The 27,736-nt window shown below is 42.4% G+C and overlaps 1 protein-coding gene and 1 long non-coding RNA gene across 14 annotated transcripts in view; one reads left to right on the plus strand and one right to left on the minus strand.

Moving 5' to 3' along the window:
• Positions 1–27,736, plus strand: part of PTPRT (protein tyrosine phosphatase receptor type T) — a 448,309-nt gene that overhangs the window by 138,587 nt on the left and 281,986 nt on the right. The window lies entirely within an intron of this gene.
• Positions 8,845–26,775, minus strand: LOC116795221. The gene is made up of 3 exons (XR_004359993.1): positions 26,762–26,775; positions 15,279–15,285; positions 8,845–9,199 (listed from the first exon to the last, which is right to left on the minus strand). It is a non-coding gene; the product is annotated as an uncharacterized LOC116795221 (long non-coding RNA).

Here is a 27,736-nt window from a genome sequence, read left to right on the forward strand (position 1 = left end):
ATTAGAATTTGTTCCAGCTCAGAGGTTGGGACAATAAATGATTTGGGAGTTCTAGATAAATGGGATTTAATCCGTTAGGTGACTGAAATTGGTGCCATGTGCTGAATCAGGGCAACGGTTTCTGCAATCTCCCTTCCCTGCTCTCTGATACCTCCTCACTGGCAGAGTGGAGATAACTTGTTAAATCAATCTCTGGAATGAGATCTGTTTGACTCGGTTTAATTTCGTAGAAAAACGTGTTGAATGTAGATGGACTCATGAGAGTGAAGGCACAGACAAATGTCTGGCGTGTGTGGGTTCCTTCAGGCATTTCTGAGTTTCACTTCCAAATAGAAAAAGTGTCAACTTTGTGACCCGAGTGAATTGGCAGATCCGGCTCCATGAGCCTGTGGAATCAGTGAGGGAAAGACCCCGCTGATTCCAGCAGTAACCCAGTTCCAGGCTGTTTAACAAACCGCAGCAGGAGCCTCTAAAAAATAGCAGCAGATAAGCAGAAAGTATCAGGAGCTGAATAAACACGAAAGGGTTGGACAGCGCGGTGAAAAAGATCACAAACAATGTTTGCCGGTTCACTGAGGCTTAAATCATTTCCCTGTAGCCAATTCTGTTCAGGAATGAATAAGTAAATACTTTGTACTGCAAGAGCGGTTGCTTCTCTAGGAAAAACAAGTTGACAGTTGGTTTTGGTTTTTTTCCTAAAATGCCTTTTTTTTTCCCCTGGGTAAAATCAGTGCAGACAAACCGAGAAGTAACAAGGTGTTAAATGAAGTTGCCCTTGATGACTGTGCCAGGTCTGCCTTTCCCGGTGTTGTAACTGCAGCACGAATCTATGACATTCCTGTGATGACTTTGTATTTATCCTGCAGTACTTTGCAACCTGGCTCTGGTGTAAATTTGCTTTATTTTCCCGTGGCTCATCTGCTGTTGTTGTCGAGGGTAAAGTGTGGCAGGAAGGAGTGAAATGGAATATTTCTGCTGCTTGTGGAGGATCCCTCTCCCTGCAGTTACAGGCTCGTGCAGTTGCCCTGTCGCCTTAAGTGATGGCAGAAATCTTAAAACACTTAAGACACCCATTAAACCCTGATTTCAGCGCTTACTTTCTTTCATCCCAGCAGTTGTTACTGGCATTTAAAGCCCCTGAGCCCAGTTGAGTTTGACTGTGGTGACTATCACCCCGTTGTTCTCCTTCCCTGCCTAAATGAGATGTCTCCCCTGGAAATAACAGGAGTCTGGGATGCAGGTGGCACAGCTTTCAAATGTTAAACCAGACGGCAATTATCCTGAGTTAGGCTCTCATTTGCGATATTCTGAGGTTTTGGAGTTGGATTTTTATTTTTTTTTTTAAGCAGCTGTGGTTACTGTTTGACATTTGAACACTTGTTTGCTTTTAGCTGTTTGCTGAAGTCATGTACTAATTCTCCTGTGTTGGAAAGGCAGTGGAATGCTCCTGGGACCTGGCTGGCTTCTCATCCCTGGAGCTCTAATGGTCCAGGAGGCTCTGACCTTCCCAGTTAGGCAATGGACATGATTTCCCTTTAAAAGCTGTATTTGCTACACACCATATTTCTCTGGTTTTGGAGCTTTTTAAAAAATGTTGCCTCTAGAGCTATTACCAGTGTACAAATCAAGGCAGGAGACTCTCTACAAGCTGATTTAACTTCAAGTTAGGAAGCCCGAAGATGGGTTATGGGGTTTCTAAGCTCTGGAAATGCCCATCAGAAAGCTTTGATCTCTCCCTCCTTCAGGAGACACAGTTCTTTAGTAGATTTGAAGAGGCAGAACAACTTTGTTTTCATTTTACAGTGTTTCAAAAGAAAACTGGTTTTTGGATCAATGAGAAGAGTAATGTAGAATTTTAAAATGTGACTTCTGATTTCTGAAATTTAAAAATCAGGTGGTATTTTATAATTTTTCCTGAACAAAGGAAGTGAGCTCACCTGGAACAGGAAAATATGGAAGAACTTTGCTACCTCTATAGAATCATTTTTTTGCTTTCTGTGGCTGCTCTTTGATCAGTGTGGGGTTTGGATGCAAAGTGGAAAAAGAAGTGATCAGGATTGTTTTATTTCAATCCCTTCAGGATGATTTTTTTTTCCAGTTGGTAAAGCACACAGATACCATTATGTACCTGCTGGTTTGTAAACTCATTTTACACTTCATGTCCTAGCACAGCCCCTAAGAAGTTAGTTGGATTGAGTAGGCACTGGATACAAAAAGTGGATTATTTCTTGTGTAGAAGTGATGAAAGAATAATGAGCATAATCCAAAGTAGGGGGAGGAATTGCATCATCCTCTGGAATTAGGGTTGATGTTTGTATACATTAAATTAAGTGGAAATATTTATGGTGACAGAATCCATTGAAGATCTGAAATCTGTGTGTGAGCTGGGCTTTAATATGTGTTTTACCCCTTTGCTGTTAAGTAAATTGTCAAAATGGTAACTCCTAGAATTGGCTTGTGGAATTTCTTGCAGGGCTATGACTGGGAAAGTCTGCAGCAAGATGTTGAAAATACAAATTTTAGGATTTCTATAAAGGTTATTTATAATCAAAGGAATCAAAGATATTAAATTAGGTCAATCTATGGTTTGGGAGTTGTAGAGAAACGTAAGGCAATGAAGCTGTAAAAGCTGAAAAGAGGGAGAATATAAGTAACCATACAGTTAAAAAAAAAGGCAGTGATAGAAACAATGGTTGTAAAAGATAAAGCTGATGCCTTTAATGCATAGCTCAGCAACATTAAAAGTACAATAAAAAGCAGAAAAGTCCTGGAATGAATGAGCAGAGTGAGTGAAAATTGTGGTGTCTCCTCAGGGCTGCAGTAAGTGGAGCTCCCCTGTTATGGAAAGGCTGTTGGAAAAGAGATACAGGTACAGCAAAAGTAAGACTGGAGTGGTCTGGGGTTCTGAGGATCTAAAAGTATTAAGGGACACTGGAAAATATGTGTTTAAGAGCCTTGGAAAAAGGACTGATTGATTGATAGATGTTCTGCTGGGAATGAAAGGGGCAGATGCTACAGGAATGTCTGAGCTGGTGATATGTTTAAGAAGGAGACGCCATGAACTGAATGGGAGAGAGGGCAATGCACATTAATAATAATTCTTTGGAATAAAGAGAAACACAGCAAACAGAGACTGTGAAGGACAAGAGTAGGGTAAATGCTTTAAGTAGACCCCTGGTAAACCATAACTCAGTGTGGGGAGGAAAAGGGAAGAAGCTTTCCACCAGACTTTGTTTGCCAGCAGTGTTTTCTACCTCTGAACTCTTCTCACTTTGTTGCAATAGTGTTGGAGAGTGGTGGTTTTAAGGTTCATGTGGCTGCTGGGATCGTTGCTGAAAATCCAGGCTGGAGAGTAGAAGAAGGGGGGAGAGAAGGGCTCTGTAGTCACACTGAAAACTGAGCACTGCCCTGATGTTGCTTTAAACTGGACCTTCCCCCAAAAGTCTGGTAGTTCTAGAAGGTGTAGCATTCCTGTATGAATTTACTTCAGTATATAGGGCACCATCTGTGGTGCTATTGTGCTTTTCTGTTCTCTGTTACCTTTTGAATTGACTGCTTTAATTATACATTAATCATCCATTTAGACTTCAGTCGTAGTCAAAACAAGTGTTTGTACATCCTGTGTATCCCAAACCTTACATTTGGTCAGTCTGTGTGTTCTTCTGAAGTGGAGGAGTAATTTGTGGATTTTTGGTGCTAGTTTTAAGAAACATTCTGCTTATTAGCTTGTCTAGATGCTTATTGTTTATATGTCAAATTTTTCAACACTTCACTTGTACTGATGATGTTTTTCTGGCTGAGAAGACGTTGCTTTGTCCTGAAGGAATGATTGTTGTTTGTCTTGGTGGATAAGAGTTAACACAAGTATCTTCACAAACAGTAAATAGAACAAAGCCGTAAATAATGACTCTTGTATAAAAAAAAAAAAGCAACTTTATTTTTTTAACCGAGTTTCCAAACTAATTCTTGGAGGCAAAAAGTAAACATTTAAGTATTATTTTTGTTCATGAAACTGTCAGTTTTCCCAGAATGTTGGCTTCAGATTCCCAGGTTGATTTTGACATCTGTCCACAAGAATGCAATTGCTGCACCATAAAATTGTCTGGTAATATTTGAGAGCAGAGAAAAACCAGCCCTGTCTATGACCCTGTTCTTTGGACACTGGGGTGGGAATGTCTTTCCTTTTCCATCTGTTCATCCTTGCTCATCCATGTATGTTTGGATATTTTTGCAATCCCATGAAATGTCTCCAGTGGCAAGTATTCCATTGTTTCTCACAGGTGACTGTATGACAGAATAAGTTGACTGTGCTTTGAGAAAACTTCAGTGTTTCTGTGATTAGTTGAATCTTCTTTGGAGGATTGTTCTACTGTAGGAAAAAACCATTAAATTTCCTCTATCAGGTGATTTTTTTTTTCCTTATTGATATTGATGTGGGGAATGGCTGCCATTACCTGGAGCTGTAGTGAAATCCAGGATGAACACGTGAACCCTCAGAATGATTTTTAAGGAAGAACTGGGTTGTTCACTGTCATAGGACAATCTGGTCACCAACTTTGCCGTGTCTCTGCCATTTGAGGTTTACCCCTTATACTGAGGTCTTAAATCCCATTAGCAAGCGGGGAATTGCACTTAAGAAACATCAAATATCTGTTCTTACTGTGTGATCTTTGCAAATACAAAGTCAACATTGTTTCCTTATGCTGAATGGATGTTAAATAGACCTTTGTGGGCTTTTCTGTTTGTTGCTTTATGGGGATTTTGCTTTGGTTTTCTCCTTTTCCTGTGGTGGTTTCAATGTATATCTTCTCTCTCTCAGTTTTCTTGGAACCTGGCCAGTTTGCAACAGTTGAGGATTGAATTTTTTCTTGTCTCTATCAACTGCAGTTGTTTTCCCAAGGAAAAAAAAAAAATGTAATTTTCCCCATTCTGCGACCTGTCTTTCTTATTCATGGTGCTTTTCAAAGGTCATAATATCTTAGCACATTCTAAATGTCACAGAGGATTTGAATAACTTCTACTTCAACATATGGTGTGTGTCAGCAGTGAACTGCACTACAAACACTGAGCTCAAAGCAAACTGCATGGGGGAGTCAGGGCAGAAAGTAAATTAGGAGGGGAAAAATTAAAAATGTGGGATTAGTGGAACAATGAGATGAATCAATACACCCGTTTTCACTAGTTGGATAAAGTAATATGCTCGAAATTCTCAGGAGAAATTTCTGGCTTTTCGTGTCCATGCCCAACATTTATTTGAAGTTTTCTGTCTGCTTGTAATGTACTTTACAAAAAATAATTATCTGTGCACATTCAATGTAATTTGAAGTATTGACAAAAATGGAGACTTGCAATTTAAAAGTAATTGTCTTTAATTAGCATCCAGAAGACAAGCCAGGTTAAACATGTTTGCGTTCAGACAAGGAAGGAGCAATTCTTTTCATGTCCCCTGAAAACCCCTGTTTAACACACAAATTATTTATCAAGATCACAAAGGTTAGAGAGTGACTGGGTATTTAATGATGTTTTGTAGAAAATTTTTCTTTTTCTTGTGGTTATGTCCAATTGATGAAGTACTCTATTATGCATCACTATACCATGATTTTTCATATATATATATATATATATATATATATATATATATATATATGTATATATATACACAAACACACATGTGCAATTTTTGCTCAGGAGGGATGGAACAGGCAGGGCTATATGAGATCTTGATGAATTTTCATGTAGGTTGTTCTGAATTCCAGTTTGCCTGTTGACTCCTTCTGTGGGAATGTGTGATTCTTGCTTCCCTTGACTGAACTGGGGTAATTGGATAACCAGAACTTCCAGTGGCACCCTCAGGGTTGCAGTTGTGCTCCCCCAGTCCTCTTGGCACATGACTGAATGCCTGTCCAGAGTTGGCAGGGAAATGGTTTTGAAAAATTGCCCATACCCCAAAAACTGAAAAAAGCAGCTGAAGTGCCCTGGAATGATGTTGAGACCTCTTCTAGGAGGTCAGTTCGTCTCCAGTTCTTACTCTTAGAATTATAGAATGGTTTGGGTTGGAAGGGACCTTAAAGATAACCAAGTTCTATCCCCCTGCCATGGGCAGGGACACCTTCCACTAGCCCAGGTTGCTCCAAGCCCCGTCCAGCCTGGCCTTGGACACTTCCAGGGATGGGGCAGCCACAGCTTCTCTGGGCAACCTGTGCCAGGGCCTCCCCACCCTCACAGGGAACAAATTCTTCCTAATACCAATCTAAACATAGTTCTTGTCAGTTTGAAACCATTGCCCCTTGTCGTGCCACTCCAGGCCCTTGTAAATAGTCTCTTTGCATCTTGTCGAATCCTTGAGGTACTTGAAGGCTTCAATTAGATCACCTGAAAACTTTCTCTTTCCCAGGCTGAAAAATCCCAAATCTCTCAGTCTTTCCTCATAGCAGAGGTGCTCCATCCTTCTAGCCATCTTGGTGGCCTCCTGTGGCCTTGCTGCAGCAGTTCCCTGGCCTTGTTGTGTGGGGGACCCCAGAGCTGGAGGCCGCACTGCAGGTGGGGTCTCCTGAGAGCGCAGCAGAGCGGCAGAACCCCCCCTGCCCTGCTGCCCCCAGGGCTGGGGATGAGCCCAGGACACGGGGGGGTCTGGGCTGAGAGGGCACATTCTAAGGGCCCATGGAACAGCAATAATCTTTGACATGTATTTACAGAAGGACAATAAAACGACAACATATAAGACATGTATCCCGAATTTATTGACTTTTTCCAAATTTTCTTAATAAATCCAGCGTTCTTCTTTATAGAAACAAGTCTTCTTGATGAAAACAGTTGTAATATCAACAACAATCTTCTTAAAAAAAACAACTGTCTTCTTGATAAAAAGAACTACCTCCAAAAAAACCTGTCGTTTTAAAAAGGAACCTTATCTTCTTAAAACAACTATAGTCTTCATAAAAAATTATCTTCTTAGATAAAAATCTATCTTCTTAAAAAGAAACCTTATCTTCTTAAAAAAAAACTATTGTCTTATCAAAAAACTATCTTCTTATTAAAAATCTATCTTCTTAAACTATCTTCTATATACAAACAAACTTCTTCAAAAGTGAATAATGTAAAAGATATTTACAGAACAACATGAAAAACATATGTACAAGTGGCCGATTCCATGGCGGGCGTGTCCGTCAGTCCTGGAAGAAAAGCAAGGGCACGGTCAGTGCAGTCGGGCCCTGCTGGGTGTTCCCTGTGCCCCCAGCCTGGCACACACAGCAGGTGACCCTGAGGCAGGGCATGGCCAGGACGTGCCTGTCGTGCTGCTGGGGGACTGTCCTCATCCCAGCACCATGTCCTCCTCCTCATCCTGCTGGTCGACATCCATCTCCTCCATCTCCTCCACCACATCGACTTCCATCTCTTCTTCCAACTCTTGGATGTCCACCTCCATCATCTCCTCAGTATCCAACACATCCACGTCCATCTCTTCCTCCGTATCTCCAGCAGTCTGTGTAAGGGAGCACAACCTCAGGGGGGGGTCCCTGTCCCACACCAGCCCCACTGAGCTCCAGCCTTCCTGGGAAGTCAGGGGTTTCCCACCTCCATGGAATGGTACTGTACCTTCACTGAGAGGAGGTTGCCCATCCTGCTGGGATGGCTGCTGAGCTCCAGACAGCAGGGAGAGTCCAGGACTGACAAGTCTTTTAGGGATCACCTGACGAGCTTTCCCTGGGAGTTGCTCTGGGCTCGCTGGCAGCAGGGGAATGGCTGCGTTGTGCTCGTTGCCGGGCCCTGGCAGTTCCACATGGAACACGGGCACAGCTCTGGCAGCTGGGATGTCACAGGAGTTGTGGGGCCACTCTGCAGGGGACCATGAGGATCATGGAATGATGGAGTCCTTGACTGGTTTGGCTTTGGAGGGACCCTAAAACTCATCTTGTTCAAACCTGACCAGGTTGCTCATGGTCCCTTCCAAGTGGTCCTTGAATGTTCCCAGGGATGGGGCATCCACAGCCTCTCTGCACAGCCCCTGCCAGGGCCTCACTACCCTCACAGGAAACAATATATTCCTAACATCAGATCTAACCCTCCTCTCTGTCACTTTGAACCCCTTGTCCTGTCACTACAGTTGCTGACCAAGAGTCACTCTCCAGCTTCCTTGGAGGCCCCTTCCCACATGGGAAGGTTTCTCCCAGGTCTCCACCCAACCTTCTCTTCTCCAGGCTGAAGAGCCCCAACTTTGGCAGCCTGTCTGCAGAGGGGAGGGGCTCGAGTGCCCTGAGCCCCTTGGTGGCCTCCTGTGGCCTTGCTGCAGCAGTTCCCTGGCCTTGTTGTGTGGGGGACCCCAGAGCTGGAGGCCGCACTGCAGGTGGGGTCTCCTGAGAGCGCAGCAGAGCGGCAGAACCCCCCCTGCCCTGCTGCCCCCAGGGCTGGGGATGAGCCCAGGACACGGGGGGGTCTGGGCTGAGAGGGCACATTCTAAGGGCCCGTGGAACAACAATAATCTTTGAAGTGTATTTACAGACGGACAATAAAACAACAACATATAAGACATATATCCAGAATTTATTGACTTTTTCAGAATTTTCTTAATAAATCCAGTGTTCTTCTTTTCAGAAACAACAGTGTTCTTGATGAAAACAGTTGTAATATCAACAACAATCTTCTTACAAAAACAACTGTCTTCTTAATGAACAACTCTCTTCTTAATAAGAATATCTTCTTAATAAAAACAACTATCTTCTAAATAAAACAACTATCTTCTTAGTAAAAAACTGTCTTCTTAAAAAGAAACCTTATCTTCTTAAAAAAAGTGTCATCTTCATAAAAAACTATCTTCTTAAATAAAAATCTATCTTCTTTAAATAAAACCTTATGTTCTTAAAAAAACTTGTCTTATCAAAAAATTATCTTCTTATTAAAAATCTATCTTCTTAAACTATCTTCTCTATACAAACTACAAGCTTCTTAAAAAGTGAACAATAGAAAACATATTTACAGAAAAAGGTGAAAAACATATGTAGAGGTGGCCGATTCCATGGCCGGCGTGTCCGTCAGTCCTGGAAGAAAAGCAAGGGCACGGTCAGTGCAGTCGGGCCCTGCTGGGTGTTCCCTGTGCCCCCAGCCTGGCACACACAGCAGGTGACCCTGGGGCAGGGCATGGCCAGGACGTGCCTGTCGTGCTGCTGGGGGACTGTCCTCATCCCAGCACCATGTCCTCCTCCTCATCTTGCTGCTCAACATCCATCTCCTCCATCTCCTCTACCACATCAACTTCCATCTCTTCTTCCAACTCTTGGATGTCCACCTCCATCATCTCCTCTGTACCCAGCACAACATCCACATCCATCTCTTCCACTGTATATCCAGCAGTCTGTGTAAGGGAGCACAACCTCAGGGGGGGGTCCCTGTCCCACACCAGCCCCACTGAGCTCCAGCCTTCCTGGGAAGTCAGGGGTTTCCCACCTCCATGGATTGGCACTGTACCTTCACTGAGAGGAGGTTGCCCATCCTGCTGGGATGGCTGCAGAGCTCCAGACAGCAGGGAGAGTCCAGGACTGACAAGTCTTTTAGGGATCACCTGACGAGCTTTCCCTGGGAGCTGCTCCGGGCTCGCTGGCAGCAGGGGAATGGCTGCGTTGTGCTCGTTGCCGGGCCCTGGCAGTTCCACATGGAACACGGGCACAGCTCTGGCAGCTGGGATGTCACAGGAGTTGTGGGGCCACTCTGCAGGGGACCATGAGGATCATGGAATGATGGAGTCCTTGACTGGTTTGGCTTTGGAGGGACCCTAAAACTCATCTTGTTCAAACCTGACCAGGTTGCTCATGGTCCCTTCCAAGTGGTCCTTGAATGTTCCCAGGGATGGGGCATCCACAGCCTCTCTGCACAGCCCCTGCCAGGGCCTGACCACCCTCACAGGAAACAATATTTTCCTAACATCAAATCTAGCCCTCCTCTCTGTCACTTTGAGCCCATTCCCCCTTATCCTGTCATGACAGTTGCTGTCCAAGAGTCACCCTCCAGCTTCCTTGGAGGCCCCTTCCCACACGGGAAGGTTTCTCCCAGGTCTCCACACAACCTTCTCTTCTCCAGGCTGAAGAGCCCCAACTTTGGCAGCCTGTCTGCAGAGGGGAGGGGCTCAAGTGCCCTGAGCCCCTTGGTGGCCTCCTGTGGCCTTGCTGCAGCAGTTCCCTGGCCTTGTTGTGTGGGGGACCCCAGAGCTGGAGGCCGCACTGCAGGTGGGGTCTCCTGAGAGCGCAGCAGAGCGGCAGAACCCCCCCTGCCCTGCTGCCCCCAGGGCTGGGGATGAGCCCAGGACATGGTTTCTTCTTTCTAACCTTTCTTCTTTTCTTACAACTTATTCTGCATATATCTATCTAGCTGAGACATAATTTTTTTTTTTGTTTTTTGACCACCTGGCCCCTGTCTCTTTGTGTGTTTGGTGGAAAACCACTGCCTTGCTCAGGACTGTTTTATCTTCTTTTTTTTTTGGTTCACCGGATCATGGATAAAAGATAGTTGTTCATTGAAATTGTTCATTCCAGTGAAACTGCTTTCATTTAACTTGTGACTTTTCTTTCTACTTTAGTCTGATCAATAGTTCCTTGTTCAGTTTGGGACAAGAGGTAGAAATACTATGGGTAATTTGTCTTAATCACCTCAGTCTTTGACTTCAGCCTGTTTAAGGAGACCCTCAGAGACTGAATTTCTCTTACAGCAGCAGGAATTGGGAGTCTTTAGAGTCACATGCACGTGCAATACATCTTATTTTACTCAAACTGTGCTTTCCTAACTGAACTGTGGTTGTGTTGGTAAAGTTTGCTACTGGTGGCTCTCACTTTATTGGTTATCCAAAACTGAATTGTTAAGAAACAAAATTAAAGCGGAGTGAAAAACTGCAGAACAAATGAAGTGTTATAGGTGGTAGAAATCCCTCTGTTTTACAGAAATAGGACTTGTTAGAGTCACTTGTTTGTGATGAAGTGTAGATAGGATGTGTGGTGGTTTAGGAATAAATCCCCTCACATGAGTGACATGTAACTCTAAAAGCCTCGTCTTTTTACCCGTCCTCAGCTGTGTTCTCTGTGGAGGCACAGGCTGCACCACAGTCCTTAAGAATTGAACAGCTATTTAGAAGTGTGTTAGAATTTAAAAAAAAAATAAAAGGCAGCCAACAACGAACTCGAGATACATGTGTTTTGAAAGAGCATCTGCAATATACACTGGCACTTATTTCCAAATAGCTGTTACAGCAAACTTTGTGTTTCTGTGCTTGGCTGCTCATCTGCAAGCTGAGAACAGAAATGTTTTTCGTGTCTCTGTGAGCTGGTGATGGTGGAGACACTTGCAGTGCAGACACACTGCTGTCCCAAATCCCCAGGGATAGTGAGGCACAGCTCCTGTGATTGTCCCCGTTAGAAATACAGGCACACGGGTTGATGGCTTGCAAGTGCGTTTGTGCTCTGAATGCACTGATGCCAGCTGAAGTTATGAGCTTTCTGTGTTATTGCAGTGAGATTGGGCAAGTTTCTGTTCATATTCCAGTCCAAAAACTTGTCTTTTTAGGTGGAAAAAAGATATGGAGAGTCATGGGAGTCATAACAGTTGTGCAGCTTTAGTGATGACATGGGCTGCCTTGGTGCAAAAGGGCCAGAATAGAATGAGAAGTTAAAAGAGTTCCTGCAGGGAGCACTGGACTCAAAAGTGTGCTTGAGGCCTCACCTAAAAGATTCCTTAAAATAAATTTGACATTGAGCACTAAATTATGCATTTGGTATCAGTATCATAGAATCACAGAGGTTGAGGTTGGAGGGACCTTAAAGACCCTCTAGTTCCAACTCCCTGCCATGAGCAGGGACACCTTCCACTATTCCAGGTTGCTCCAAGCTTGGCCTTGAACACTTCCAGGGATGGGGCAGCCACAGCTTCTCTGGGCAACCTGTGCCAGATTTTTTCTTTCTTTCTTTTTTTTTTTTTTTTTGTATTTCCAGGCCCCAAATCCACTAAAAGAGAAAGACTTTTAAGGTGATTGATACTGCATCTCCCAAATGCAAAACCTTAAAAAGCAAAATAAAACATCCAATTTTTTGAAAAAATTAAAGCTCTTGCAAGGCTTTGCTGTTCTCTTACTGTGTTGGGAATATATTGTTTGCTGTGCCTTTTTTCCTTGTGCATCAGTGGTTATATGTTTTTTTGCCAGATTAGTTGTATCACTTGACACTAGGTTGGTGTTTCTTTCTACCATTAAAGGGAAAGGCTGGTTCAGCAGTTGAAAAAAACCAGGTTTTGTCTGCAAATACTGCCCCAGCTCCCAGAGCTGCTGCAGTCCATTCAAAATCTGCTGGTGTGCTCCCCCTGGCACCCCTGTCTGACCCTGCCAAGCCTGATGATTCTCATGCATTTCTAAGGATGTTCATCTTATTCTCTTGACCAAGGCCAAATAAAAACCAAATTGCAGAGAGCAAGAGAAAATCAGTCACAGTGTGAGTAGGTTTGGGGTTTTAGGGAGGGAAGTTTAGGAACTTGGGCAAATGGCTATTACTGAGAATTTCAGTCAGCCTGAGAAGAAATGTGTCTGCTATTTGCTATTTGTTGTGGAAGCAGTTGTTCCTCTCTTGTAAAAGGCTCAGTGGTCCAGGAATAGAAGCAGTGCTTTTGTTGCTTAGAGGCACATGTTGTGACGAGCAGAAATGAACAGTGAGTAACCCATCAGCTGAAAAAAAAAATGCTACATACAGGATTTAGGCTGTTAGGGAGCCCAGACAATTCCAGAGGTGTCAAGCTGGATTGGGGAATAATTCCTAAATGAGACAGGTGTCCATGTAACTGGGTAAAGAGCTGGTATGAGGTTTTGCTCAGCCCCTCCTCATGGTGGTGACGTACACACTTGTATAATTCCCCCCACACCCCCACAACAACCTTTTTTTGTTTCATTTAAATGAATAGCTGGGTCAGGAATTTAACTGGCATCCATACCCTTCTGCTAGAATTTCACAAGGATCTGTGGCATGGACCTCCATGAACTTTTCTTCAGCAGGTGGCTTGATGGGCTAAATGAGTGTAGTTCATGCCAGAATGGCCATTTATGTTACTTCCCCAAGATCCTGCTTCCATGTGAGCAGAAAAAGAGTAATGCAAAGCATGTGCCGTCACATTCCTTGCTGGGGTTGGTAGAGCAGCATGGCATGGAAAGCTAATCCTACATGGAATGCTGGGTGTTTGCTTTCACATTTTTCCATGGATTTTTTCCTCTCTGAGTGATACTTCATACCAGGAAAGCATGAGAATATCAGTGATTTATTCCTTTTGCCAGGCATAACATCACCCTCGCTGAGATGGAATCTTGCAGGGAGTTGCAGCTTCGTGTTTGTTTGGGTTTTGATGTTGTGGCAATAAGCAGGAAAACCCTGGCCTTAAGGGGCAAGGAAGGCAGCTGGCACATGAGTGGCAGAAGCAGCTGAGATGTCTGAATAAAATTCCCAATGTATTATCACCTCCTTTTTCATTACTGCATCAGAGTTGTTAAAAAGACTTGGTTCTTTGAACTGGTTGGCAGAGTGTTCTCTGATACATTTTGCCCAGCTCCCACAGCTGGTTTACATGTTAATAAGTGAAGCTCAAAGTCTGCCCCTTGGATGTGAAATCCTGTGGTAACATGTCAGGACTGGGGAATGTGTTTGTAATTGGATTTTGAACAGATACGAGTGTGTTTTAAGTCCTCCTCCTGTTTTAAGCTCTGAGTAGAACTGATAGAACATGCCAATAACCAGGGAAAGGGCAGGTAAACACAGGATTTGGAGCATAGTAATCACTCTGTATCCCCTAATTTCTGAAGGAATCTCTGGGATGCTCTTCCATCAAAGTCAAACAGCTGCTGTAAATAGTACTGGTGGGCAGTTCAAATGAAGATTCGAGTGGGACATTGAAAATTCAAGTGAGACATAAAGATATTCTGATTTTTTTTACTTTTCTATTTCATTGTTCACCATAGAAAATCAGTGGATGTGTGTTTGCTGCATACATTAACAAGCACCTGGATACCCTGTGGAGGCAAAAGCCCCAAAGAAAATAAAAAATAAAACTTTTGAGTTAATATGTTGGGATGAGACAATATCAGCCTTGAAAAGCTTCTCTGTGAGCGGGGTAGGGCTTGGCTGTTGTTCTCCTAATGACTTATTCATTAAATAGAAGGAAATCTATATGGACAGAACAAGATAAATCCATGTTTCTTCACAAACATATGCACCAGCACAGACTCCAACAAGCACTACAGAAGTGTGTACTCTTCCCTAAGCCTGTCATAAGGGACTAAATTATGCTGCTACACTCTGTGGTGGGGTAATAGATTTGAGCAATTATGACTTTAGAACACTAAGGACATGTCTCTCCATTAATTAGGGTGCACATTCTGTGGTGTTTGCCTTTAATCAGGGAAGCTGCACTGGTTGGACACTTTGGGGAAGAAGGACAACTTGTTTTCCTTTCATACTTTTTGCATCTGCTTTCAATTTTGCAACATCTTCAGGGCAGAAAGGGGCAAATCCCCAATGAAGTTGAGGTATCAGGACAACAAAACACGAGGAAAGTGTCTCTACTGAGTCATGAAAGAAACGAAATTCTGAATTTTATGGTGTTGGACGTGACCTTCAGATCCTTGGCCTATTTAAAACTTGTCTTAGCAACAAATTCTCTGGTAGCATAACTTCAAGCAGTAGCAAATTTGCTGTGATTCTCAGTAGCTGAATCGAATTTCTCTTTCTTGTGATTTTTTTCCATGTATAATAAGCCTAAAACATCTTCAGTTTGAAGGTTTCAAGGTTGCTAACTAATTACCCAGCCTTAGAAGGGTCTCTTTGAAAGGTGTTATTCTGCAACTGTTTGGTAGAAGATTTCTTGTACTATTGTATTTGAAAGCATTGCAGGCTAGCTGAATCTAAAGAGAAAATACCAGGCTAATTAGTCTCTTATCAAGTGGGGACTGTCAATTTTTATATTCCTTATCTGAGGTAAAAAAACCCCACAGTCTCACACTGATGAAATAAAAACCAATAGGACTAATTTCAGGTCGACCTTAATGTTCACTCTGTCTTTGCTTTGAAGGAGGAACCGTTCTCTCAATATTTACATTTATTAAGGAAGTGTTGATTTTTAAGGAGCTGCTGGGAGGTTTGCAGGAGGAGGCAGCAACAGAACTCATTCCATGGCTTCACTCCTGCAATTGGAGTCACTCCTGAGGCACAACCAGGTTGTGGTTTCACCTGTGGCCACCTTGGTGAGCGAAGTTAAGTGTCACATCACACCTTCTCCCTGGTTCTGATGGATAAATGTGAGGAATGAGTCCCAGGAATCCTCCCTTGGCACAGGGAGCCTTGGCTCTGCTTTCCCTGTGGGCTTTAGCAAGGGCAGGGGCTGAGCTGAAACAGCTGAGAAATTCAGTGCAGGAGCTGGATAGAATTTATTTTTCGTGTGATTTGTCCCTGTGTAACAAGCCTAAAACTTCTTCAGTTGCACTTTGTTGTCAGTGTGGTTACTTTTCAGTAATGCCACAGTGGTGGTCAGAATACTTGGAATTCAATATAAAGCGTGTGGTTTAAATGCTTGTAAAGACCTGGGATTTTGGGGGGTGTTTGGTGTGGGAAAGGTAAGTGAGCAGCTCCTGGGCCTGAGTGTCCAGCCCTGACTATCCTTGTCTGGATATTCCCATGGAATTCTGCACATAATGCTTGGAAGCATCATGCTGAGGAGAGGAACCCAAAGATTGTGGCTTGACTTACCTGTAGAACATCTTAGACATCAAAATACCAATAACAACACCTCTGAGAGCTTGTTAAGTTATTAAATTAATTTTTTTTTCCAATTTGCAGATAAGTAGCACTTCACATTTTAAGCATCTTTGAGACTTTGTCTGTAAAACTGTGTAGCTGAGTACATGAAATCATAGAATCATAGAAAGGCTTCGTTTGGAAGGGACCTTAAAGATCATTTGGTTTTAATCCCCCTGCCATGGGCTGGGATGGCACCCAAACCCAGGCACACAGTGCTCCAAAATGCAGGAATGGACAAGCAACAGGCACTTGAAAATTGTACTTGTAGTACAAACTGTAGTTTAAAGGTGCCTGGAGCTGTAGGAGGGAGTGGATGCTCTCCTGAAAAAGTATCAGTGTTTTGCTTCCATTGCTGTTGCTGCAGTTCATGCTCAGTATCTTTAATTTCCAGTATTAGTCACAGTGTTGGTCAAAATCCTTGGTGCATGTGCTGCTGTTAATGTGTCAGTTTAGCTGTCCAGACTTTGGTTTTACATTTCTTAAAAAAAAAAAAAAAAACAAACCCAAAATACTTCAGAACTTGGTGCTGTGTGGAATTTTAGATGCTTCTTACTGCTTCATTTCCAGCATCATTGTGGATGAAGTAGGTTTGTTCAGTAGTTTCCTAAATAGCAAGTGGTTAAAATAGTCTTTTACACTGACATGTAATATAAATATATTAGGGAAAAATAAGTATGTTAATGACCCAGAGAATTCCAAGAGGGTCAAGGATATATTCTTTAGAAACACAGCTCTTAGAGAACTGATAGGAAAACAGTTCCATGCTGAGTCTGACTGATTCTGTGAACAGGAAGAAATTACACTCTGCTGTTCTTCCAAATTAGTCCCCTTGACAGAGGCTGTGTGAGTAGAAAATAGAAACTGAGCCAAATGGGGCAAATTATCTTAATTCTTGTTAATTCACTTATGCATTGTCGCAATACACTGACTGAAGAAATCTTGAACTGTTGAAAACGGTGTGATAATAGAAGCAATATTTTAGGGAAAAAGAAAAATAGGATAAGATTCTTAAAGGTGATTTTTTTTTTAAAGAAGAGTTCCATTTAACATGTGGTATCTACAGCACTATGAAAGCAAAATATCATAAAGATACCTGTGTTACAAATGTAAACCTGGGGCACGCTGCCAGTTTGTAGTGGAATAGGCTGAGCCTTTGCCTTAAGAGGGTCAAACATGATTGTGTGTCCTCAGAGCACGAGCTGCAAGTGGAGTGTGTGTTCAGAAAGGGAAGTTGTGTTTTAAGTGGACTGCCTGGAGCTTTGGAAATTGGGTTCTTCCTTCCAGCACAAGCAGGCAAATCTGCAAAGGAAATTGTGAGGTGGGAGGACTGCTCACACTCGGCTTCCCAAGGTGGGGCTCTGTACCAAAGGGAGGGAACACTAAACAAAGGGAAAAAACACTAAACAAAGGGAAAAGAGCTTTGTGATTTCACAGGTAGTTTTTGCATTTGTATCCCAATCAGCAGAGCCCATCTGGGGTAAGTTTCTTACTCAGCCACTGAAAATGGTGTGTTGATGGGGCTGGTTTGAGCAGAGCATTAAGAGGGACTGTACCTTAAGTTATTAGCATTTTTTACAGTTATTTGAGACAAAGTGTTTGTTTTAATGTAGCATATTATAGGGTTGGGAAGGGAATAGTTTTGTGTGTGGAACAGCACTGAGCTCTTTGTGTGTGTTCACAGCATTTCTGTCCTCTCAGTTGTCACAGGTCACTGACACCACTAAGATGCCAAACTTGAAGGATTAGTGACACACACACAGTGTTCAGGTTCTGTGTTCCAGTGCATCTGTGCTTCATCAAATAACAAGAGGAGACAGACTAAATGCCCTTGTATTTATATATTTTTTGAGAAATTTTGGTAGACTGAGAAATACTCAAGTTATCCAGCATGTGATATTGTTGGTGATAAATTGAGTATCCTGGCAATACAGTTGGCTACCTGTGCATGCACTGTCATTTAAAGGAAAATAGGATGTGTTCCATGAGATTACTCATCACAATGAGTTTAGTAGGGCAGAGGTTTGTGGGAATGATGAAGTCATGAGAAAATTCTACAGGTTGCTCTGATTATGTGTCAGTAAAACCTCCTAAGTAAAAACTGCTGGTGCCTGTCATGGCAGGGGGGTTGGAACGAGATGATCTTTAAGGTCCCTCTTCCAACACAAACCATTCTGTGATAAACATGGAGATTGTTGGGGTTTTTTAGAGGTATAAACTTTCTAATCTAATCTTTATTAGGTGTTCACCTGTGAGTGGAGTGTCATTTTAGTACCCGTGGATGGAGTGAGTATGTGTGCTGACCCTGCTGCCCTGCCCGTGGGATTGACACTGGTAGCAGCCAAGCAAAGGGGAAGGGAACTCTAGAAGGGGAGAAGTTGTTTAACATGCACCCAAAGTTTCTACTGTTAACACCCCTACATTTCTATCTGCCTATTTTTTGGACTGTGTTGCAAGCTTAAGTAATATTAATAAATAAGATTTTGCAATGATCTGTTGTATGTGGTAGTAAACTGCTGGAGGAAGTAACCTCACTCAGTTATGCATTTGAGGGCATTTTCATATTTTTCCTGTGATTTGGTCTCCAAAGCTGTCTGGGTGAGTACAATCTGGAAAGCAACAGTGGCACTCAGTTTTCCTTCTGAGTTGCCTTCTTAAGCCAAGGTGGTTTAGGTTAAAGTATCCTGCTGATTCTTGTGCTACCTGTGTTCTGCACAGATCAGTAAGGAATCCTGAACACTTATTTGACAAATATTTTGAAGATTTGAGGGATGTATCTGCAAAAGATGAAGTTATCAGGGTAGTTTTCTTGCATGAAGAGATCTGAGAGCTTTAATCACTCCAGGGAAATAGCAGCTTGTAACTGCCTGACGTGCAGATACACACACGTGTTTTTCAACTCATGTATTTTCTTACAAGCAAGACATGCCTTTAATGCTTAGTTTGGTGTTGTGGAGGCAGCTGAAGGAGTAGGGAATAAATGACACCAAGCAGCATTTCCAGTGGCAGTACAAGCACAGTGAATACCTGTCACACAGCAATTGATTTTGGTAAATCCAATGCACGTCCAGAATTACAATATTATTGTCAGTGGATTAAACAGTCTCATGTCCAGAGGCTGACAGGAACCAGGGGGGTGCATTTCTGTGTATGTGGAGGATGGGATCCCAGTTCTCTTCCTTCAACTCTTAGTTGGAACTTACAAGTGAGAAGTTGGATGAAAATCATGCTGGTTTGCTGGAAACTCCCCTGGCTGTTTAAACTGCCTTCTAAAAACAAACAGGGTGGGGATGTCAGGAAAAACTCTATCCCAAAATCCATGTCAGAACAATGCTGGCTCCTGGAGCTATCTGGAACACAAATAACTCTTCAGTAAGACTAGAATTCGATATATTAAACTGGGAGGAGTGGGAGTATGATCCTGGACTGGGTTTGTGTAGTGGAGATTAATGAGAAAACTGAAAGCTTAATTGCATCCATGTGCTTAGAAGGTCAGGCTGGTTGCAGGAATTTGTGAAAATTCTAGTTAACTCAGTGTAAATCCCACATAAATGGTTTGTTTGTTTGCAGGGCCATGAGGAGTAATTATTTTTCAGAGACAGATAATCCTACTGAGAAAATGCTTGTTGATAATTTGGCACTGATGCTGATCATGCAGAGTTCAGGGGGGAGGTTCATTTGTCTGGGTCATTTAGGGCAGGATCAGAACCCTGGAGAACTGCTCAAGTATATTTTAATTTGAGTTCCTTCTATTCAAAGTGTTTACAACCTGTTTCAGCTGCAAAGTCTCGAAATTGTAGGATAAGCCTTGCCTGTGGAAAAATCTCTGTTCCCTTTTGAACTTGTGCCAGTTCTGAAGCTGCATTCAGGTTCTGAGAACATGAGTGAAGTTTTCACTTTACCTCTTGGCCATCTTAAATGCTCTGCTGTAATTGCCTAGCATCCAATCAAGTCTCAATGTTTTATTTTGCAGCAAGATATTTAATTCAGAATTTTAGTTTTTATTTCTATTTATGCCAGGAACCTTTCCTGCTGTTTTTGTCTGTTAATGACTAAAGTGTGTAATCCCCCAAAATGTTTTATACCTGCATAAATTACAACAATTTTGATAAACAGAATTAGTGAATTGAGAGTGTGTTGGAGAGCTGCTCTTTTTGTGAAGTACATGAAGAGCTTGCCATTGCTTTCAGTGGAAGAATTAAGCTGAGGTTTTGTGCAGGAATCCACTGCCAGTTGTAGCTTGGGTCAGGAAGTGTCAAACACAGAATTATAGAATGGTTTGGCTTGGAAGGAACCTTAAAATCACCTTATTCCACCCCCCTACTGTGGGCAGGGACACCTTCCACTACCCCAGGTTGCTCCAAGCCCCGTCCAGCCTGGCCTTGGACACTTCCAGGGATCCAGGGGCAGCCACAGCTTCTCTGGGCAACCTGTGCCAGGGCCTCCCCACCCTCACAGCGGAGAATTCCTCCCAAATATCCCATCTAACACTGCCCTCTGGCAGTGGGAAGCAATTCCTCCTTGTCCTGTCACTCCAAGCCTTTGTCCAAAGTTCCTCTTCAGCTCCCATGGAGCCCCTTTATTCCCTGGAAGGAGCTGTGAGGTCTCCCAAGAACCTTCTCTTCTCCAGGCTGAGCAGCCCCAGTTCTCTCCGCCTTTCCCATAAACGTAAACTTTGAGGATAAAAATGCTCTTCTACTTTAAAAAATGAAACAGAGTCTGCTAAGAATAATTTCAAACTGTAGTGTGGACACTTGAAGTTGGGGAAGAGAACTTCAGAATAAGTTAAGAGGTTTATTTAAGTCTCTAAGTTGCAGGAAAGAAGAACTGATGAGTCAGTAAGAACATCAGTAATTAGCTGCTTCAGTTGGAGAAAAATGTACACTTGAGAGGGTCCAAATGATTACTTTGCACTAGTCTTGATTCTAGAAATTACCATGTCTTTTTATGGACCTTTCTCTTGGATGTCAGACCAAGGCACTGTTGTGCAAAGGACTGGCTTTGGTGAGGAACAACAAGACTTTGATTATCTGAGGAAATTTTTAAGTGAAGTGGCTGTCCTGGTAATGTGATTTTTTCATAGCTGTTTAATTGACAGTACAAAGAGGAGCAGTGAGATTTTTCTTTCAGGAAAAGAAAATGGGATGATCCTAGAAAGCTTGGAGGGAAAATTATTGAAACAATAACAAATAGATGAATCCACTTAGGCTGAGTCCAACATGGCAGACTAACCAGCAGAGGCAAACTCTATTTCTGTTGTGCAGAAATTACTGTGCCAATGTCATAATGGATTAAAACTGGATTTACCAGAGATTTTGAAGTTTTTGAAACATCTCCTCAGAGTTTACTATATAAAGTGATCCTCAGGGGGAAACAAAATTCTCTGTGGGGGTTGAACTAGTGGAGACAGCAAATAGTCAAATGTGGCAGAGGATTAACAACTGGTTTGTCACGTGCTTGTCTTTACCTGTTATTCAAATGAAATCCTCTTAGTTCAATGTGTTTATGACCATATAAATAAGTCATTTTGCTGTGGCAGGTACCGTGTGGGGAAGAAGGTGGGTTTAGATGGATCAAGGAACTTGGCAGTTGCAGTATTTCAAGTTTCCATCCAAGCAGTGGTATCAAGTCAATCTGCCATCCCCTGCAGAGCTCACAATGGCTCTTGTAGTACCCTGCCCTGGTGGTTTTCAGCAGGAAAATCTGGACCAGAAAATGTGATTCAGTAGATGCCATTAATTTCTAATAAAAATTTAACAACATGCATAAAACACTGTTCGGTTCTAAATGAACTGCAGTCCACAGGAAATAAATCTCTCTGTACTTTTGGGCCATTTAGTAAAAAATATTTACACAGGCAAACAGCTCGAAAAAGCACATGGGAGGAACAGCCTTTGTAGATACTGGTAATCCTGTTACTGAATAATATCAAAAAGAAGTGAATCATGATAAAATATTGCAAATTATGTGTCCTTTCAGTGTCCTGAGGCTATTTGATTAAAACAGGGGCACATACACAGTGGCTCAAAGGCAGCATATTTCAAGCTACTCAAAGAAATGCCTTGTACTGAACAAAACTCAAGTTATTTAAGCAGAAATGTTTGTGAAGTTTCAGTAACTATCAGATGTTTCCTTAAATAATAATTAGACTTTTGTGTGGTGATGGATCTAGTTTAATAATCTTGAAGTGCAAGTGTACGTTTTGTGGGTTTTTTGGAGCACAACTTCTGTCTTGTGGTGTGAACCAGTCACCAAATTAATAACTTGATGGAGAAATATTTTCTATTTGAATTAAATGGGTGTTTAATCATGGAGACCTTCTCTGAATGGCAGGATTGTTGGCAACTGAGCTACTCCAAGGTGGCATTTCCTTTTCTCTCCTTGCGATGTCAGTCAGTAACATCTGAACAGTGGGCACCCCTGAGAAAGAGGGTGCTGCCAGTAACCCCCTGCTCAGGTTGCTGTAGTTGTAACAGGAGTTAGGCAAACAAACCTTGTGTTCCAAAGAAAAACCTGGTCTCCTTTAGTTGCCGTGGGAATAAGCAGATGAGAGGGATCAGAGCTGGTGAAGCCGTGGGTTGGGATGACTGAGGCTCCTTCCTCCTGTGCCAACACCCCCCCACCGGGGTCTGCACCAGCCTCTGCTTTGGCACTTCAGAGCTGCTCCTTTTGAGAAATGGTTGTGCTGCCACACTCTGGGGTGGCTCGTGAGATGGCCTGGATTATTTTGGGATTCTCTGCGCCGGATTCCATCCCCGGCTATTCCGCAGCGCCCCCGGAATAGCAGCGCCCGGCGCATGGAAACTGAGCTCAGCCAAGTTGGGAAGTGGGATGCAAAAATAGCACATAACCTGTACCACAGTCTGGGTTTAGAGCTGTGGTGTTGGTTCCTTGAACGTGCACAGAAGTGACCATATGGTTGGAACACAGTTATGTAAAAACAAACTGTTGAAGAGACAATTCCTCTTCAGACGTCGTTTGCTGCAGTCGCCTCTTGGCGTTGTGTTTGATCTGGGTTTTTCTGCCACAAATATAAAAGGGAATAATCCCTCTCCGGTCTCCTAGAAAATGTTACACATACAAAACATATGGAAACATTACAGGAGTTGCAGAGATCATAAATGTTGGCTGGCAGTGTGGCTGCGTGCCTGCTAATGAGACATTTAATTCTGCCTGACATGTAAACCACTTCTGATACTCCAGAATTATGTAATAAAATATATTTAGCTATTTGTCCTTAATGATTAAGCAAAGAAGGAGGCTGATGTGTTGAAAATAAGTATGTGCTTGAACTCTGGAGTTCAGTTCTTCCCAGGAAAGTCACGTTTTCACCAAAATACTTCTGGCAGCTGCCTTGAAGATGCCAAAGGCACTTCTAGAGTGGCTCCACAAAGTCCTTGTTGGTTCAACCTTTAGGGTCCAGCTGGCCCAGTGATTTAGATTTTATGTCAGTTTTAATTAAACACAGCAGCAAGAAGATAATCACAGTTTATTAACTTAGTAAGAGCTGTCTTGGCTGATGGTCTCTCAAGGCACTGAAGACACAACAGGCCTTTTTTAGACTCAGTAGGCCAGTGCTGAGAACCCTGAGCAACACCAGGGCAACCACCTGATAGGGTGGCTTTAGAGTAGCCAAATTAAACCAAAATAAATTGAGCCTTATTATGAACCTGGAGCCATCCATCCACACAACCATCACGAAGGGGGCTGCATGGAACAGCCAGCTGCTCATCCTTGGGAAGGGAGAAGAAGGCAGAATGCAGTTTGTAGTCTGTGTCCTTCAGCTTTTAAAATGTTACTAGAGGAGAGAATTAGGTGAAAATAAAAAGATGTGTTCAAAGAAGCATCAGAGTTGGAAAATAAGGTCACCACAAAATAGAAGTGGAGAACAAAGGCTGGCCTGGCAAAGGAGTGTTGTTGAGTTTGTAATGGCTTAATTGATCAGCCATTGTGTGTGGGTAATGCAGAACAGTCTGTGAGGATAATCATGGCTTATTAGATGGGGGGTTTTTTCATGTCTTTTGACCATTACAGATATCAGACATTAATAGGAAAGAGAGCATTTGAAAACAGAGTTTTTAATCCTTATTTTGTGCATGTCATGTACATTTAAGCATCTCAAATCATGTTTCTGCTGACAGTTTTTATGCTGAGGAACAACAGACTTTTTTTGACTTAGTCTTGCTGCCCCCTCTGAGGAGCTTATGTTGCAATGGCTGAGATGCAGTGATTTAGTTATTGAGTTGCTTGTATTCACCAATCTAAAACATATTTTCTTTGAATCTGTATCTACCTGCTTGAAGAGATTTGTATTTTTAACCATTGTGTTTTAACAGGATGCAGAATTTAATTTTTAAAAAGTACCATCTTTGGATACAAGGCTGAGGGATGCAGAATAGGTAGAAATTACTTTTTTGAGGAAGTCTTTACTAATTGCTGAGCTCCTTTATTGTTGTCATTTCATCCCAAGAGAGTTATTCAGCATCTTGTTATAAATTATGCTCATTACTGGCACAGGGTGCCCAGAGAAGCTTTGGTTGCCCCATCCCTGGAAGTGTCCAAGGCCAGGTTGGACGGGGCTTGGGGCAACCTGGAATAGTGGAAGGTGTCCCTGCTCATGGCAGGAGGTGGAATGAGATGAGCTTTGAGGTTCCTTCCAACTCCAACCATTTTACAGTTCTGCGTCTTGAACTTAAATTTTTGATGCAGATTTTTCGGAGGGCTTTTATTGAGACTTAACTGAAATGCTACCATTTCCATGAGAGAAAGGTGTATTTGGCAGCACATTATGCCACAGGTTAAACCAGGTGAGGTCAGATTTTGTGTTCAGCTGCATTCTGAGCCTTCTGGAACAGCCTTTGTGTGAGAGGCTCTGAGCAGAGGCCGACTCGTGTCCCTACAACTCATTTCTGTGGGCCTTCACTTTCAAGGCTCAGCTGTAATAAAGCTCTTGGGTGCTAAGAACAAGATTTGTGATGTCTATAAACAAAGATATTATGTTGAATTATGGCCACCCCCCCCCCCTTTTTTTTTTTTTTATTTACCCATTTAATAACCTAAACATTATTAAGTGTTTAAATCAGTTACCCGTGTTTTACTAGAGTGGTAAGATAGTGATTGGTAGGATAAGTAGTTGTCAGGCTGCTGGAATTAAAAAGCAAATAAACAGTTTCCAGGGTTTAGTTTACATTTTCATCAGTTTTGAAAAATGATGTAACAAAGATAATTAAATTTGCAGAGAATTCTTGTCTATTGTTTACAGAGAATTGTATGTTTATTATTATAAGATGCCTTTACTTGATAGACTGCTCTGGCTCCAGTGCTAATGGACCTTTTGCTTTTTAGAATAGCACAGCCAAACAATTCATACCATGTTTATAAATAATGGAATAAGGACACTGGTGAGGGATACTCCTGCAGTGACCTTAGCAACTCTGGATGCTGGCAATGAATCTATTAAAAAGGTTTTCACTGCTGAGATTTATAGAATTGTTTCTGATTCTACAGCACACACAATTTTTTGCTTCTCAGGGAACCCAGGCTTTCAGTAATTGGACTTTTGTTAATGAAAAGTTTATGAAACATGGGAAGAAAACTCTGGAAATAAGAGTGGAGCCTAGAGATAAGGATGAGATACACGTCATGTAAGGATATCCCATCCCTGCAAGTGTCCAAGGCCAGGTTGGACGGGGCTTGGAGCAACCTGGGCTAGTGGAAGGTGTCCCTGCCCATGGTGGGAGGTGGAACTTGGTGACTTTTAAGGTCCCTTCCAAGCCAAACCATTGTGTGACTGTGTGATTCTGTTCTTTGCAGAACAGTTGCCACATGACTGTAACTGCAGAGCAGTGGTGTTCATGAGTTCTCATGAACAATGATTTGAGTTGTAAATAAAAATTTGAGTTTTCTGCTAAGAGGAAAATGTGGTTTGAGTGCTGATGCTGCTCTAGCAAACAGCAGCTCTTCATGTTGATTTTTCAGGAGGAAAGGACTGTGCTCTGGAGGTGCAGGTGGGACAGCAATGCTGGATCACCTTGCACCCTGAAGTGAGAAATTTTATCATGAGTCTTTGTGATAAACAGTGCAGGTCTTGTGATAAACTAGAAATGTTAGATGTCAGTGCCTTCAAGAACTGTCTGACCCAACAATTGTCTTTAAAACAAGTTTTTATGGCATCTTGAAGCATGGTGAAATATCTCTGCTGTGTTTGTGTCCATACAGATGAGAATTAACCTTTTTGTGCTCATCTTCCCCACTGGATCTAGTGGGGTTGCCATACTGAGTGTGGAATACTGAAAACCACTCTGGCCTGTAACTGAGGCCAGAAACCAGCAATGGGGAGAAACTGTGATTTTTCATTGCCTTGTCATTTCTGTGGTGCTGCAGTCACTTTTCTTGCAGTTCTGGATTGTGCCTATGTGACAAATTCAGGCAACCAGAAGTCCCTCCTCTGCTCAGAAGCTTCCCCTTGTCTCCACTGTGTTGGATTCTCTCGTGCTCCCAAGTGCTTCTTCTCGTTGCTCTTTTTATGAGAGTTCTGCCTTCACGTTTCAGTTTCGTTTTCTTGGGGCCAAGGAAAAAAAAACAAACCCTTTTGTCACTGAGGAAAGGAGGAAATCAGAACCTGAATGCTGCTTGTCATCTTTGTACTGCAAACCTGCCAGTGTCTCTCATTGCCTATCCTTGGAAAGGCCACAGGACGATGTGACCAAGAGTTGGCCATGATGTTACATGATAAGAAGAATGCTTTTTAACAGCATCAGGGAAGGAGCTGTTTTCAGGGGGTGATTTAAATACTCTTGCAAGGTTAAAAGAGCATCCTATTAACAAATAGGCTCCTTCCCAGCCTCCTGCAGCAATCCCATTATCCTCCTTAAAGCCCTCTGCTAATTAGGCACTTGTTGATTTATCAGTGATTTGATCACTTCCCATCTGGATTTTGTAGTTGAAGAGGGTTTGGTGACTCTTGATCCACCAGCAAGCCACTAAAATGTGATTTTTTTTCTTTCTGTGTAATCAATTATATTTTTTTGTCTTGTTTCTTCTCTCAGGGGTTTAATATTTCCCATCTGAGTTGCAGATGATGCAGAAAAAGTTTCTTTCTTCAGCATTTACATCAGGGGTGGATAAAGGGCAGTTGTTACTTGGCTGGAGGCCATTCCTAGGTTGGGATCATCTTTCAATGTCTGTGGGTCAACAGTATTCAGATTTTGGAAAAGACTTGTAGAAGGAGTGCAGTTTGATAACAAACTACATGTGTTTTATGGGCAGCAGTGTCTGGATGCCACTGGAATTCAGTGGAATCAATGCAAGTCTGCAGCTAGCAATTAGGAACCTGTGGGAAACTTAGTTTTCCTAGTTTTGGTTTTACATATAAAGCAAGAGAGTTGCAAACTTGTCCCCTCCCAGGGATATTTTGGAAATGAGCAAACCAGACCACTTTTGTCACACACCTCAACTCCCAGGGAGGAATGGTGAAGTGTTTATGCCACAGTCTTCACTTTCTATAAATAATGAAAGCAAATATTTGCAGTGACTGCAGTAATATGGCATCAGTCCTTTTCTGAGAAGATTTTTCATACAAAAATCCCCCCCCCCAATTCTTTCCATGACATTAATCTCCAGAAGAAAAGCTCTTTACAAATAGTAGACTGTCTCTTTAAAAAATACTTTCATGTTATCCAGCAGTTTCCCAAGTGAATGAATTGTGCTCATGAATGATACTGAACTCAACTTGCCATTTATATTCATATTTATCTGTGAATCAAACTCTTTTTATTTCACTAGTAGATTAATTCAGTATGACTCACATTTGAGAAATAAAACCCATGGGTCTGATTTTGTCCTCATACTTGGAAAAGGGATATGGTTATGAGATACACCTTGTTTAATTCTGAGTTTGTACAAATGTCGATGTCTGTAGTACATCAGTCAGGGAA

Source organism: Chiroxiphia lanceolata, chromosome 17 (assembly GCF_009829145.1).
Source record: "Chiroxiphia lanceolata isolate bChiLan1 chromosome 17, bChiLan1.pri, whole genome shotgun sequence".
NCBI lineage: Eukaryota > Metazoa > Chordata > Aves > Passeriformes > Pipridae > Chiroxiphia > Chiroxiphia lanceolata.